The following is a 14,555-nucleotide window of genomic DNA, read 5'->3' as shown; positions in this document are numbered from 1 at the left end:
TATAGAGTTCACAGCTGAACACAACCGCCCAGCTGAATGCTCTTCCTTCCTTCATGTGTCTCGTAGCTTAAAAGAAGAACCATAAAAAAGCTAAGTTGCAAAGGTAGAAGCACAAAGTACACACACACACACGCACACACACACAACAAGGAAACAGTGGGATTAAAAGGTTAGAGGCTAAGGGAGTAAGGTTGGACGATTAGGCTTAGGTATACCTAAAAGGTTTGGAGCTTCGCCCCTGTGATCCAGTTATTAACTGCGCTCTCCACTCCAGTGTGCACTGCAGTGGAGCTATCCAAAAGAGAACAGCACACAACGAACCCCCCAGCATCGCGCCCCGTTTGTCTGTGTGACAATGCACTTCCTACTTCCTGCTTCCTGCCCAGACTTATCCCACAGCGTTACAATGAACATAGTAAGCGGCCAAAGGGGACCTAAATTAGGTCTCTGAATTGCATTTATGTTCCATTGTAAATATATGGATATGTTCATAGGCCTGAAATCTGCCCCAATTAAGAATAGCCACACAGCCATCTTCCATCTCTTGGTTCCCAGGGAGGCGTAATGCTATGTGCCTGTAGGGGCACACACTACGGAGTCTGATTCTCCCACAAATTGTGTCTGAGCACTGGCTCTGGTAGCGGCACAACAACAGCAAGTGGAAACAACTCCAGAAGTTAAAGCGAAGGAGGAACTGGACACCCCTGGCAATCTCTTTGTTGTGTCTAAAAATAACCACGAGTCCCGACGGTCTCTCTCTCTCTCTCTGATGCAAAAATAATAATAAATAAATGAAGGATGCAACACACTTCATTATTTCATTACGCGTCACACCGTGATCCACATGCGCAGCAGAGGAAGAGCCGGTTTCATCCTGAGCACTAAGGCGCTGGCAGACGACTTGTGCGCTGATCCCCGGCAGAATAGCGAAGACAGAAAAACAAGCGGGAGGAGCACTCAGCGTATCCCAGCCTCTGGAGGCTGTGCATGATCTCATGTTATCCATGTTTTCCCCAAAGCATTAAGGCGGTGTGCATCATGTCAGCTAGACCCGTACACACAAAATGCAATCCCAGACTCGCTGCTGAATAATGAATCGCAGAGCAGAATTGTCTCATTTGAATGGAATGCTGGATGCCAGACAAAGTCTGTCTGTAAACAAACAAAACATGGTCCTATTCATCTGACGTTGACCTGTTGACATTGTATTAGTGGCGGCACTGCATTATCTTCTTTCTTCCGTTGACACTGACATTGAACTTGTTTGTGACCTCCCTGACTTTCCCTTTGTGAACTCAGCATCCACAGAGAGAGTGCAAAGCAATATTGGACACGAGTAGGCACATTGGGTGTCCACTGCATTGATTATGCAGCGCACAATATTGTTGTGCTGTTGCACAGCGTAAAAACACTCAACCATTCATGGTAATAGTGGATGCAATTGTTATAGAGGGAAGCACACTTGGCCATTTGGATATTTGTCTAGACTAGGTTTTATTGTTATTTCCTTTATTCTGTTAATCGACACATTGGAGTGTGTTTCCTCTTCTTTACTTCTCTGGATGACAAATGGTCGGTGTTTGCATTTTGGAGGAGTCCTACAAAGGCTCTCCAAGGATTTGCAGCCGGCAGAGGGTCGATGAGAATCGGGGGTGTTGTGATGGAAGTGGGGGGTGGGGGTCAGGGGGGGGATGTCAAACAAATGTGGTGTTGTCTTGGTGACCTTAATCACTTCCAGGTTCATCCAAGCTCCGATTTCACTTGTGCGCCTTATTTCAGGTCACTGCCTGAAAGTCAAAGTAGGGCACAGTCATTATCCCTGGGTGCAGAACACAATCATCCACACAATACAATAAGGTCGGCACAATTCACTGGAGTGGTGTCCATTTCCTCCAGGCCCCCAACACACCCGACCGATGCCTGGGTGCTTACGCCAGGAAGCTAATATATGCTGCGGTTTTGTCCGTAGCAGAAATACATCTCCCCGCAGATAGGCTGGCTCTTTTGTCTTCTGTCTGCTAGGTGAGGAATGGCGTACAATGTCAACCTCAGAAACACAGGAGAATATCTCAAGCTGTGGAGATGTGCTACAAAATGGAATAGAGATGGGTCTATGAAGTAAAGGTTTTTAAATGCAAATGGAAAGGAAATTGTATTATTCTTATTTAATATCGAAAGGAGAGAACATTTATTCTAAGTATGAACAAACTTTCATATGAATCAAACTTTTCACTTTAGAAAATATACATAAAATATGTAATTGACAATATATATTTAGCATTACCCGTATCAGCTTGTTTTCATGCTGTTGTGATACAAGCATGTTTTCATGCTGTTGTGATCACAACAGCATGTTTTCATGTTGTTTCATGCATTCACAACAGCATGTTTGTTGTGATACAAATTACATTAAAGTGTTAACATGAGAACAACTCAATTCTATGATATCATCATTCAGTACGCAATGCACACATATAATCCAGTGGCTAATGACTCGGCATTCAGGCAGGAAAAACATGTGCGGCTGAAGATGATCAAAACAACTTAGATTAATCTATCTGAAAGGCATCTGAAAGGAAGGACTTTCAAGCACTCTTTCAAGACTGCGAGCACATCCATTCTTTATGATGGCCAATGATTCAGATGCATTATTAAGCACCACTGTTCACAATCCCCCTGACCCTTTCTTTGATATCTCCAATTTTCCGGTCGTCAGGCTGTGTGTGTATATTGTGGGATATGATTTCAGAGCGAATACAATGAATGAATGCAGAATCTATTCGGCCATACAATCTTTCCCATTCTCTTTTTTTTTCTCCAACATATGAAAAGTAAAAGTGTCCTTGTAAGTGAAATCACATCTGGCAAATAAGACATCCCTCGATCACGTAACCTTATCAGCGGACTAAGGGGCTTGAAGCTGGTGTGAGCTGTCCTGGCCAACGCCTTGGCTCCAAGTCAAAGACTCAACTGTCTAATGCAATTGGCACAGCCAATGAGCCAAGCTAGTGGAATTAGCCCCGGATGCACATTACCACTGACAAAGGGTCTGCGGTCTGACTCTGCAAAGGACACTGTGAATCCCTTCTTGACCGGGACTCAGTCCCAAAGGACAGGCTGGAAGGCTTAAAATAAATTCATGAATCAGAATTATTCTCCCCCAATGTACATCGGTGTTTCTAGTACTTATGTCTTTATATTTCCATCTAAACTATTTCAAATCACTGTATCTATGTTATTTATTTGGCAGAGAAAATGAGAAGACAAAATGTTTCCAGATTCTATCTGCATCTGATCTGATCTGTTCTGCATCTGGTACAACATGCCGTTTTAATGGAAAAAAAGCGAACGCCTTGGCAGAATGGTTCCTCTGTGCATGTAAAGCATTCAAGAGCACTAATGCTGCTCTTAGCTCTAATTAGCCAATGGGCTGATCTCATTAGACAAATGCTGTTGTTGCGGGCGTCCACTTCTGCCTGAGATGACTGCCAGAGGCATAAGGGTAGAGAGGCAGGCTTTAGGAAACACAATAAGAGATGTGACGGCTTACGAGGGTCATGCTCATGCGTTCCATGTAATCAGAGCGATTGCGTTTCCACAGACTGCAGGTAGGCGAGATTCTTCTGTTCAGACCAGCAGATTGACTGTAGCAGGCGAGCGCGTTCTGGCATCTATTTGTTTTACAAGGCAGCCGATCCCTCGTGTAATCGAAGACAGGGAGAAAATAAACCTTTCTTTTTTGTGTGTGTGTGTGTGTGTGTGTGTGTGTGTGTGTGTGTGTGTGTGTGTGTGTGTGTGTGTGCGTGTTTGCGTGTGACAACTTTACAAAAAAGCAGGGCAGTATTTTGTTTGTGTACTGACCTCCTTTGACTACACACACACACACACACACACACACACACACACACACACACACACACACACACACACACACACACACACACCCCCCTTTCTGTCCAAAGAGTTCTGATTAGCCCAGAGTGGGTTGTGTGTCTGCGGTGTGTGTGTGTGTGTCGACGGGTCGGTTCAGAGGAGGCTACTTAGCAGATTTCACTCAGAGCGTGTGTCCTCTGGGCTGCTACGGCCCGTCCACCGGGCCGCCGAGAAAAGAAAAGAAAGATAAATAACGGGATGTCTTAAGATAGTGATTAGCACACAGGCCGGTTAATTGTAAGAGGGTTTGCAACCGGCCTAATCAGGAATAAGGAGCCGGCATGCACTCTTAAGTCGCCTCCTTTGCGGGGCGGAGGGCCAAAGGTAGGCTGTCAGGATGGAGAAAGGCGATTGTCTGTGGTCTCTGCCGATGATCCGCTGGAAAGCCTCTAATCTGGCTCAGAGTACTTAAGGAGTCAAGCAGCAAAATAAACAACATTGATTATCGCCCCACTGTTCTTTTTTCATTTGGCCCTTTTTCATTTTTTTTTTGCTACTCTGGACCATGCAGGAGGGGGGGGAGGGGGGGGGGTGGTGGGGGGGGTGCAGGAAGTCGGCGGGGGCATGGTTGGGGGGGTTGCAGCTTGCCCCAGTCAGGGCCATCTGGTCGGGCAAATGTTAAGGCTGGATAAATACCCCCTGAGTCCTCTGTTCAAACCAGATTATCTGCCATTCTAAGGACGGGGGCCGGCATCTTATCGTCCGCCCAATCTCTTCGACAAAAGCAAATCACAAATTCTTCCCCAGGATTAAGAGGGCCACAGGCACGGCCGGTCTGGACAGTGTTAAAGCGGTGCCCTCCCGTCTAGCTCCGTCTAGCTCTCTCTGCCATTGGCCCTTAACACCCAGCTTGTTTTCATTAGCTTCAAAGCCTAAACATCCACCTTAGGGATTGTTGGCATGCAATATTTAAACTAAATAACAGCATTAGCACTAATTTAACCTGGCTGCAGCCCTTCAACCATGAGCTGCATGTGAGGGAATGTCCAGGATGAGCTCATCGGGTCTGGATCACGTTGGGGCCTGAGAGCCGCAGTGAACAATGGCACCAGGCTACACACAGAGAGCTGTCTGTGAACGGCCCCCCAGCCCCACGCAGAGCGGTGGAGGGTAAAGGGACATTCAGATGTAAAGGTGAACATAGACTTAGACGGTTTGGCTTTGACGCAGATGTCAACAGAATATAGATGCAGTTATGTCTATCTGGTCCGACAAATACAATAATTCATAATAATACACACTCACACACACAAGTACACACACACACACACACACACACACATACAGAGTCTCACACAGACACAGACAGACAGACACACACGTAAACAAAAACTAGACAAAACAAGAAAAGGGGTCCCAGGTTCACTTAATTTGAGTGTACCTCTCTCTGGGGCTTGTCTCTGTGCTTTAGGAAGATTAGCGTTAAACCTACACGACATCCCAAAAAACAACGGCAAAGCCCTGTGATTAAGGGGCTGAAGATGTGTTTAGAGGAGGGGGAGTCGTACCCAGAACCTCACTTATCCTTACCAACAGAAATGGCACCGAGCAATCAAGCACTGACAACCTGCTGAAAGCTTGGGACGCCAGTGAACACGTGTCCGCACGCGATCGCCACAACCTACCGAACCACTATTAAACCAACCTACTGCCATGATTTCACTCGCCCCTAAAAGTAACAACAGCCCCTCACTCACAGCCGTGTGTTATTTGCTTACCCTGAACCAGGGCTGTTTTTAGATCATGATTTTGAACAAGGAAAAACAAGTTTGAGTAGGAGCGATCCGAATGTACAGTAGAGAGCCCACTCGGCCGTCACCACTGCTCTAATCAACAGGATTGTTTCCACTGAGAACATTCTCCGGGCTGCTGCGCTACACTCTGTGTATCCGGAATGAGAGCCACTCCACGGGCTTCCACACTCATTTGATTCTCGCGCACACACACACACAAAAGGTACCGAGTGCGCCGCGGCTACGGGGGGGGTGAGTGAATAATTCAGCCTCGCACAGATTTGGCACCGATTGTGCGTTGCCGTGAGTGGAGTGCAACAGCAACACATCGCCGTGTTTCCTGCACCGCTGCACAGCACATGCATAAAATAGCCCCCGCTTAGGGAGCCGCTTCGGGGTTCACACAAGCCCCCCCCCCACCCCAGATACGCATGCTGTTCAGCTAAATCGTTAAAACCTCCCACCGGACACCTTGACCAATGGATGCTTCCGGAAAGGCAAAGGAATTGGGGCAGGCTGTTTCTTTCTTAATTCAGAATATACAGACACACACACACACACACACAACTATTGAACTGCAAGGAACTCTGCAAGGGTAATTATGACGGATAAAACTTGAAATGATGTCATTCTTCTTCTTTTTTTAAGGAGGGGGTGATCTATTATTCCTGTATAGATTTGCACCTTAGCACCAATTAGACGAGCCCAAACTGTCCTTTTGAAGAATCCCATTAACTCTTCCTGTAGTTTCCACGCCGCAATGGCGGTGCAAATGGCCCCTTGGCTGCCCAAGCAGCGAGAATGTGCAGGATTTATGGAGCTGGTTAGTGTCAGTCTGTCATTTGTGCACCAGATGACAACATGATCTCGGTGGACTGTGTGGGCGTCTTATAAATCAACGTAATGTGAAGAAAGAATGGGCTTTTGTTATCACTGCTAGCATCTCTGAAATGTTACCCAGACCAATTCTGGAAGAACGCCGGGCATTATGTTACATTTACATAATAAAGGGAATTTACTGATAATATCACAAACAAATGTGATCACAGTGATTACATGCTCAAGGTTGAGGAAAGTCATAAGGTTGGGTCCCCGTGCATAACACACTTGGTGCTAAAATAGAGTCCCCTCACTCTAAAGAGCATAATGAAACATGGACTGTCACTGGTATTGGTGTTTGGAGAGAGAAGGTACATCAGGTTAGGAAAAGTGGGACAGAATTGAATGACCCTTAAACCATGCAAGAAAAAAATATCTAGCAATACAAAAAGATGTTTGTTGAAAAACCTTTAGCAGACACACAGCTTAATGTACGGACGTGCATGCTCTGCCCCTTGTGTGTTGTTCCATAGTTATTTCCTCAGTTGTGTGTGTCTGTATGTGGGTGTGTGTGTGTGTGTGTGGGTATGTGTGCACGTTAGTGTGTTTAGAATAATATGAAATGTGTATTTCTGCCCACAGACATATCATTGCATTATCTGTAATCAAACTGACTATACATGACTGGCTTTCAGGGCTGTTACATGAAATTGAATTCTACATCCTCATGAATAATTAATGGGCATGTCAGGACAGCAGCTCTCCAAAAAAAAAACAAGTCAAGCTCTCCTCTTGGTGACACGCAATACAAAGCACGGGGGAACTTCTTTTGTTTCTTTTCAATGACAAGCTCAAAAGAGTGTACATTCTCCTCTGAAGAGTATAACAAAATCACAAGCACATGTTACGAACGAGAGAAACCCAGCAACAATCGCTTATGCATCCAAGGGAAATGGAAATGGTGAGAAAATAGAAATAAAAGCAAATAGGTCTAAAGGGACCTGTAATTATGATGGCTCACACGGCAAGTATTTGCTTCACTGACAACATTTTGTGCATGTTGTAGCCAAATCAAAAGGTATATATAAATAAATACATACAATGCAGTCCAATCCATTCATCAGCTACAGGCTCTGCTCTATATCCATGCATAGCTGTTGGCCCTTTAAAGAGATGGCTCACATCCATGTAAGTGCACTGTGCTATTAGACTTGGGTGGCGGCATTTTGAGAACAGCCCATAACCTTAATGAGCCAAAACAACTCAAATCAGGCCCAATGTTAATTCATTCTGCTCTAAAAGTGTGCTTTGCTGGACAATGTGAGAACGAGGCATTTATCAGGTGAACATGATGCTATTATTAGCAGGTTGACATTGGTTTGTGGGCCTACAGACGGCGTGAGGACGCTAAGCACACGCGTGTGCACCGCTACTTGTATATTTTGGGATCAAATCAGCTGGCAGCATTAGGCCAGCTTTTCAACATCTTTGATGGCTGTGCCCCAGTAACAACTCTGATTTGCTATGTGTGCTTCGGTTCAGTGTGTTCAAGCCATACTGTACATCATAGAGGCAAGCTTATTATTATCACATGATCATTATCAGCGAGCCAAAAAAAAACTATTCCGACTTTTCTTTTTGTTTTCTGCCTGTGCACTTCAAAGGATGTATTTTCTCACCCAGAAATTTCCATAACTTTTTTGCTGTAATCTGTTCCTAATGAGAGATGTGCATCTAAACGGTATCATTGTCACATCCCACTGGTTGGCTTGTGTTGGTGCACAGAACAGAAGGGGAAAAAGAGGCACGGAAGATATTCTGTATAGCGTCAGTGATGAGCCAATTAAAGTTGTAACGCTCCAAAAGCACACTTTTAACAGGACCGGTCTGGCTCTAGTGTTGGATCAGTACAGCACATTCACTGAGTCCTATGAAATATGTATTTTATTCTCTATCCGTTCCATTATAGCGTCAGCCTTTCTATAATTAGTTTTCTAGTATATAGTAACGTAATACTACACTCCGCAAAATTAAAAATTTTAAGTGAGGGAAATGGAAGAGATGTGATAATGCTTATTTATGCAGAACAATACCATCTTTTTTGGTTTGTTTGTTTTTCCCTCAGATGAACAATAAGAGTCATGGAAATAAAATTACAATGCAAAAAGACTTTAATCAATTTCAGAAGCGCACACATACATAAACCAAACATTTTACATTTTTCTCAACACACCGGCAACTCAAAGTCAATTACAAAGATCATGTAAGGTGCGTATTGTATTTCACATTGAATAAAAGTGAGGTTATCTGTCTCCCGTACAAGTATACCCATATATGGGTGTCGTTGTGATTTTTTTTGAGTTGTTTTTCTCTTTTTTTGTCTTTTTCCCCAAAGATCAGGCAAATCTAACCATTACACAGTGCTAGGATGCTATGTATAGACCATACTCTGGGCTCCTACGCAGTGGAGAATACGTTTGATACCATAATTACATGAACACACCTCCTCTGATACAGCAATGTCACTCGCTATGAGGTCAGATATCAAATTAAAAGCTTTAAAGTAGACATCATCTTCTAACACCATATTCAGATAATAAGACAAAAAACTGATTGCTGGACAAGTTTTAATTTTTGTGTTGTATATAATACACATTTAAAAAAATGGCTGCCGGTCAATGCCACCCTAAATAACTCAATTATGCAGGCCATGTCTATTTTAATGGTTTTAATTCTATGGCTATATACTGTATATTTATATATTTATATATATATATATGTACTGCATAGCCCCCTGGGCTTTACCTATCGAAGCATTCTTAGGCTTACCAATTAACAGGACTACTGGACAACAATGCTGCTAACCATCAAGTTACTGGTGTAGAAGTAAGTAAAGTGTTCTCTATATTCTATGTGAGGGACTACAGCGGAGGCTAAACGTGTGCGCGCTGTGAAGAAATAAGTGCACTACAGTGGATTGTTCTTGTCGAGTGTTTCCTTTTTATTGCTGCTTTTAGGTCGGAGCCTGGATTACCTCCTCTATTTGGTGTTGCATTGCATTCCCTATCTTAAACTGTCACTTTAATAAATAAGGTCAATATAAATAAGTGCACAGAATTAAGCAAATTTGTGCTGAAGCCCACTGAGTCAAATTCTGTTATAGACTGCCTGAGGATTTGTATTTGTTCTGCTTTTCGCAGTCTGAGTTCTTCTTTTTTTTCTATTTTTTAATAACGCAATTTTTGCTCTTCATTTCTATCTCCTTTTTTCCCCCACTGGTTACGTCAACCGCGGCTTAGTGGTCAGTGTGACACACAAAGGTTAGGCTTAGTGCGACGCCTCGGCTCTTCCTGCCCTCCATCAACAGCTTCTGTTTACAGGAGTGGCCGTTTAGTCCCGTAAACAGCTTCTGTTTACAGGACTGGCCGTTTAGTCCTGTGTCATTGTGGCTTAACTTCGACTATTTACTCCCCACTCGCTTTTCTGACCGCTTTGAGAGCATCCCACAGCGGCTGGCGCACAGAGTGTGTGTATGTGTGTGTGTGTGTGTGTGTGTGTGTGTGTGTGTGTGTGTGTGTGTGTGTGTGGAGGGGGGTGGTGGCGATGCACAAAAAATTAAGTGGTACCGTTGTACTGGGGCCATGCGTTGGACTCTAACATCAGCCACATTATTTATGAAATGCTGCTTTTAGTGGCATCAAAAGTGGGGGACAGAAAAAAAGGGGAATATTTGTACCAAAAGTAAAAAAGGCTCAACTGTGAGGTGGGCATAAAACACTTGATATAGGCCTCATTGTAGACTCTGCAGCATTTAATAAAAACAAAACACTATTTGTCACAAGCTCTGTGAGCCCAGAAAGAGCTACTAAAGCATACAAAAACATCATGTAAGAAAATAAAATGTCCACGTGGCAATTTTCAAAGCAATAAAATAAAAATAATAACCAATAAATATAAACACCATCAACTCTGTGATAGATAAACATACACACATACATATAAACATACTTTGTACAAGTCTGCTGACTGTGTTTTACTTATTTTACAGCGTGGTCGGTGGCGGTGGCGGTGGCGGCGGCGGCGGCGGTGGCGGAGGAGGGGTGGGACTTGAGTTTGGATGTTAGTTTTTGTTATGACCTCAAAGCGTATCCTCGACAAAGCAGGAGAGTGAACGCACCGTGTGGGGAGGGGTTTGAGGAAAGCAGTTCAGCGTCACCACGAAAGAGGAGCTTCATCAAGTTTGAGGGCATCTGTCACCCCCCCCCCCCCCCCCCCCACCCCCCCCGCTGAACGGCCATCCAAGTGCACGTTGCCCCCCACCCACCCCCCCCCCCCCCCCCCCTCCTCCCCTCCCCTCCCTGGGCCACTTGAGCGAAGAGGCGGAGTTTGAGGCTGTTGAGACAGTAAAGAACTTGTTTCACCTCTTCACAGTTCTCGTCTTTCCTTCCTTGCTTCATTCCTTCCTCCCTTTGCCCTTCTCTCCCTCTCTTTTCATATCTCTCCCTCTTGCTTTTGTTTCCCTCCCCTGAGGTTGGTGGGAGCTAGAGATTGATTTTAATCCTGTGGGAGCGGGCTGTACCACAGAGTGTGCCATAGTGTGGTGGTTTCAGTGCCGTCTCCTGAAATATAGAGAGACAGACAGATATAGGGAGATTGTTGTTACAATATCATTGAGCTCTGTGCAACCTAGGCTGCAAAATAATAAGTAAAGCATTCTTCAAGGCATGGCTGACAGTCAACGCGTTTGTCTCGTCAGGTCTCCTTGAAGAATGTTGCAAGTGTCACAGATTTTGCTTTTTGTCTTATTCCTGTACTTATCAGAGCATGCAGTCTTAGCCAATCATTACATCCGATTTGTCTTTTTTTTGTCTCCCACCACACTATCACACGGCTCCTCGTTATCCCTTGGAAGCCATTTTGGAATCAATTTAGAGCCCGCGGTTTGGGACCCTTGCCTGTGGGTCTTCTGATATGTACAAGATTTAACAAAAAAAATCAACGAAACACCCATCAGAAATGCATCTTTAACCAACATCTCAGGCAGACAAGATGTTAGCAACCTTTATCATAGCACGACATTAGCATACAATTAAAGATATTAGCCTGAGCCATGAGGAAAGCATGACAAAAACACAACGGTAAATGGATAGAAGAATAGAGCATTGAATGAGAAGCATACAATCTGGAAAGCCAACCTAGTTAACCTCTTAGAAGGCGGCCCCGTCTCTGGGCCATTTCCATCATATGAGTCAACATGAGCACTTCTCTATCGTGGTACGTTCCTTGTGTGAACGAGCGACCCTAAGCACCTCAACCACACAAACCCAAGGCTGTTTAGTCAAACCGTGCAAGGCTTGTTCCTCCAATTCCCTTTTCTTTTTTATCTCAAAATTACAATTTGAGGGTTTTACAATAAATGGAGAATAATTGAGCACATATGGTGATCAAAAGTCGATGGTATGTGTAGTGTAGTGTAGACATACTTAAAAAATGTAAATAAACGAAGATCGGACAGGAGTTCATTTTTGCGAGTCACTTCTATACACAATGAACCCCCCACCCCCCCCCCCCCCCACCCCCACCGTGAGCCTTTCCAGGAAAGACAGACCAAAACAGAAGAGGAAATGCATGGGCTTCATGCATTCCACAATATTCATGATATGTGAGCTGATGAAGAGCCGGCGTGGCATTTGATCTGGGTCCGGGGAAACACAGAGCAGGACACGCTTATCGCCGCAGGCACACTGACCTCCAATAGGATGTCGGCAGCGCATTGAAAGAACAAAAGGACGAGATGAACAAACTGAAGAGGAGGGGGGATGTCGGAGGAGAAGCCAGGAAAAAGTGCGGAGGGAGCGAGGAAGGGGACAGAGAGAGGGAGTTTGCAAATGACTCTCTTTTGAGTATAATGGGGCCATATGGTGGCACAAATATGTGCTCTCCGAGGCGTCCTTTCTGACAAGCTTTCCTCTTTAGCGGCGACATCTGTAATGTCTCGCCAAAACATTTTGCTATGACCTTCATCTGGATGCCTCCCTCCCCTCGCTCTCTCCTTCCCTTTGATGGGTGAATCTAAGGCACTATTGTATTTTTTTAATACTTTTTTTGATGTTAGCAGTTTGGGCACTAAATCAATCAAGGCTTATTAATGTTCTGACTTTTCTTTATCCATTTCGAGATCTGACTATCACTTCTTAATCAATCACTACGGGTGCTATTGCAATGCGTTTGTGTCTAACGTAGCTTTAGTTGAACAATGAGAAAGATTTGAGTGAGATGGGATCATATAAGGGGAGGATTATAGAGTGGTGGGGCTCCCCACACCGGGCTGGAGGTCATCTGGTCGTCCATCTCCCCCTCCTCAGGATCTCTCTCACCCCGGGGGAGAGCACATCTGATCCCCGATAATCTTAAAGGAAGGCTGCAGCTTTTTTCTTTCCCTGCTTCTTATCAACCTCATTTGAAACCTAATTACAGTGATTTTAATCATATTGTGTAACGAGTGATTAACCCTTTAGTGCATTTAATTAACCTCTGCAGCCATAGTCTCCTCGTCAGGAAATAAATTGTCATGCCAGCGGCCTTTTTAGGGTAATTTTTCCAACCTGGTTTTAAATAAGCACACCCAAAAACTACAGGGAAATCTTATATCTTAAGAAGGCATCACTTATCGATCGCTCAGGGGGAAGGAGAGGAGTAAATGTATCGTTTGGTTAACGCCACAGAAAACGTGGTTTGTCAGCTAGGAGGACTAACGGAGTTATGACAGACCATCATTTGACCGCTCTCATTTCTATATGTATAGAAACATCAGCAGCGTAGGATACGGTGTTGGAAAACGAGGATATGTTGTTGTCCTTGATCATAAATTAATGTCTAATAATTTGTCTTCCCCTGAAAAAAATTGCAAAACGTGAAAATGTAAACGGAGGATAATTCTTAATTCTTCAGACTGACTGAATTTTTCTGCCTATTTTAAAGCAGGCAATAAAAAAGAATCATCCCGACAATTTGTCACGGAGTGGGTTGAGGAGGTTACAAAATGAAATGCTCCTCAGAAGTAAGGCGTGATGTTGGTAAGCTCCTATCGGCGCACTATGTAGCAGTGTGCAGAGCTGTGCTTTAGCCATGGTCTCAGATAAAAGGTGGATCAGTGGGGATGACTAGCAAGCCTATGTGGGTGTCGCCATTAATGATCCTACCAACAATAATTCCACGGGATAAACAGGCGTTTATGGAGAAAATCTATGTCACGAGGGGTTTTAAAAAGCTCAGAGGATTTCAAAGAAGGGCATCTTGGGAGCAAAATGTGAAAAATGTGTAAGAACACCCAATGATTTGGTAAAGTGGTCGCAATCGAGGTGAGACAAAATTAATAGGCATCTCAAATCATTGATGCGGTATGATGCAATTGACCCAGAAATGTATAAATAATATATATGTAATAATCAACATGAAACAACAAGGTGAAAATAAGCCAGCACAAATGTAATTTAATGTAAATGAAAAGAATAGTTGTGTGAATAGTTTTTATGTAGATTGTTAAGATTTTTTGTGTAGTTATATTAATGTAGATATATCTACATTAAATAACCCTTAATTCCCATATCTACATTCACATATTCTTCAAAAAAAACATATTCCACACATTGTATCTTTCATGAGAAAGATTATCCAATCAGAGTAAATCATGTATCAATTCTACATTCATCTGTGTCATCTTCAGTATCTAAGGTGTGCATACAGCCTCAGCCTATGTCTGTATGTGTGTGGTATTCGCAGGTCCGAGATCTAAGATTGCCTCAGTATGTAAACCTTTCCCTATCATCTTCACCCTTCCCACACATCAGTGGCTCGTCACTTTTCCCAGAGTGCTTCACGCTAGCATTTGCAGGAGAGCTTCTTCTGGGCTACCTCTCCTCACATCTCATTTAATTTTTTCCCTCCGTTTTTTATTTTATTTATTGGAGCACTTTACATTTGGCACGTCTCTTAGGGGAATCATAAGCACTGCGACATACTTTGACATTTAAATTAATTTATTTCTGCCACAAAGATTCAGTGGCACTT

At 43.8% G+C, this 14,555-nt stretch overlaps 1 protein-coding gene across 1 annotated transcript in view; it reads right to left on the bottom strand.

The window, feature by feature from the left end:
* pcdh11 (protocadherin 11) overlaps positions 1-14,555 on the bottom strand; it is a gene marked incomplete at both ends in the record, with an annotated part of 62,627 nt that overhangs the window by 39,284 nt on the left and 8,788 nt on the right. The gene's annotated exons all lie outside the window — the stretch shown is intronic.

Source organism: Micromesistius poutassou, assembly GCF_964030765.1.
Source record: "Micromesistius poutassou genome assembly, chromosome: 6".
Lineage (NCBI taxonomy): Eukaryota > Metazoa > Chordata > Actinopteri > Gadiformes > Gadidae > Micromesistius > Micromesistius poutassou.
Note: the sequence above shows the minus strand (reverse complement) of the source record. Positions and strands in the feature narration are given on the sequence as shown.